Raw genomic sequence first — 2,282 nt, 5'->3', positions numbered from 1 at the left:
CCCGGAGGGGCCGTGGCGAAGCCTTGCCCACCCTCTCCTCCCGCAGCAGCCGGCAGTGCCCCTGCCTAGGCGGAATAAATTGGTACAGACCATTAGGAGCGCAGGTCCTCCTCTGAGGGGGGAGGGAAGGGGCCGTCAGCGCCGCTCGCTCTGGATACAAAGCGCTCAGCCACACTCCGGCTCCTTCCTCCCGCACCCCGCGGCCTCCTCCTCCTCCCGCCTTCCAGCCTCGCCAGCCTCCCCTYCACGGCGGCGCTGCGGGCAGAGCCGGGCGATGCGTGTGGAGGCAGCAGGGGAGGAAGGAGCTCGCCCGACGCCGCCGTTTCCTTGAGAGCCGAGCGAGGAGGCAGGGGAGCGATGCAGGAGCGCCTTGCTTGCCGCCTGGATTAGGAACCAATACCTAGAGAAAATCCTAACGAACAAGGAAGAAGGGAGGAGAGAGAGAGAGGAGGAGGTTGCCGGGGGGAGCCCGCTCCAGTGGGCGAACATCCGCTTTGAATCGTGCCTCTGTTCCCAGGGATTAGAGCTTGAATGGGAGCAGCTTCCCGGCGGCGATGGAGAGCGGAGGCAGCGGGCGCTGTGGGCACAAGGTAACTCGTGCTTCTGGCAGACATTGCGAGCAGGACAGAGCTCCTTTATGCYCGGGGCTGGCGGTGCACGCGGGTGTGCGCGCGCGGGCGGCAGGCCGGCGGCCAGGGGAGGCAGAGAGGCGGTTTTCCTACCCCTCCCACTGCATTTTCAGGATGCAGACCTGGGATGCGGGTCCTGGGGGCTGGAGATGGATTCGCCTCCCTTCCTCGGGTTGCAGGGGCCAAGGCTGGGTGGGCTGAGGGGGGAATATGCGCCCGTGCTGCCCGTGCTCCAGGCTTTGCCTCCAGCCCTGCAGCTGCTCCGGGCTCCCCTCCCGGGCTTGCTGCAGCTCGTGGGGATGGTCCGTGGTGCCACAATGGCCCGGCGCCCTTCCAGCCTGCTGCTGCATCCAGGAGTGACAGGAGGGAGACGGTCGAGTGGCTTGGCTCTTCCCTTGTCGTCCTCTTGCTTTTCCTCTCGGCAGAAAGGGGTGCGATTTAGGAGGAGGCAGAACTGAAATGCCTTTCATTCATGCCAGCCAACTTTGAGGCTACTTAAGGCGAGAAGCTTTCTGAGTGCTGTCTTTTGGAGGATGGCTGGGGGATGCCTCGCYGTCCAGGGAGTCATCTCTGTGTCATGCTATGTCGTGGGAGTGGGTGGGGATGAAAAATAAAGATTATGGGGGAGAAAGTCCCTGGTGATCAATAAATCTGTCTTTAAATGATGCTTTCCTCCTCCCTGCTGGGCCTCTCTCTGACTCACTTCGTGGGGGTCTGACCCCRAAAGTGCTAATTCTTCTCAGCCAGACCAGCCTAGTAAAGCACAACTTTACTGGGAGGTGGACCTGCTGTTAACCTATGGAGCCCATATCCACCTAATTCCCAAAAGTCTACGTCTTGAGYAGGGGTCCCTCCTTGTCTCACTCAGGATCTTGCTGCTGCAATATTCATTTGCTGCATGCCGTCCCTCAGATACCTCCCCTCCCAGTGTTTCCTTAATGGATCTCCAGTTTGGTGTGGGGTTGGGAAGCGTTTGCTTTGGTTGCTTAGGCAGTGACGTGTTGCAGAAGTCCCCACTTATGTGCACACAGTGCAGAAAGTCATGAGCCCCAATGTGCTGTCAACTGACGTAAAAGAGCTTGTGCACCCATCTAAGGAGCTTCTGGCCCGGTGCTTGTTGTGGCCTCAGGCTGATGAATAGGGTAGATCTGTACGTACTTGTCTGAATCATAACTGTCCCCAAACCCCTACAGCGAGTGTGGCCAACTTGCCTCAATGTGTCAGCCTGTGTCCGGGTGTGTGTGGAAGAAGGGCTGTGTAAATGCACAGGGGAGATCTACATGGTTGTGTGCCGGCAGCCCTTCRTTCCTTGGGTAATCCTTGCTCAGAAAAGGAAATTCTAAGTTGGAAAGATGAATCTTGCTTGCCTGGTAGGTGCAATTCAGCACTTGTTTGTGCGCAGCTCTCTGGTATGAACCAACAGCCCAAGAGCCAGCCGAAAGATTACAGAGGTTCAGATTGCATGGGGAACTGGTAGGATAGGGATGCAGAGACGTGGGAAAATGGAGGCACTGGGGAAAAGCATGAAATTCTTCCTGGATATAGCACCCAACTGTGTTTTCCATGTCAACTTAAAGCACTGAGGAAGATGGAAGATGTTCTGGAGAGGGGCTGACCAGTAATTGTGGCTTCCTAGCTGGATATGTATGGGGT

The 2,282-nt window shown here is 57.6% G+C and overlaps 1 protein-coding gene across 1 annotated transcript in view; it reads left to right on the top strand.

The window, feature by feature from the left end:
• Window positions 1-316: 316 nt before the first annotated feature.
• Window positions 317-2,282, top strand: part of B3GAT1 (beta-1,3-glucuronyltransferase 1) — a 19,479-nt gene continuing 17,513 nt past the window's right edge. Inside the window, exon 1 of the mRNA XM_026039310.1 lies at window positions 317-590. The gene's annotated coding sequence lies outside the window, so the exon portion shown is untranslated. The remainder of the gene's footprint in view (window positions 591-2,282) is intronic.

This window comes from Nothoprocta perdicaria, unplaced genomic scaffold, assembly GCF_003342845.1.
Source record: "Nothoprocta perdicaria isolate Ctin4 unplaced genomic scaffold, notPer1 scaffold_228, whole genome shotgun sequence".
Classification (NCBI taxonomy): Eukaryota; Metazoa; Chordata; class Aves; order Tinamiformes; family Tinamidae; genus Nothoprocta; species Nothoprocta perdicaria.
The sequence above is the reverse complement of the archived record's forward strand: the minus strand, read 5'-3'. Positions and strand labels throughout refer to the sequence as shown.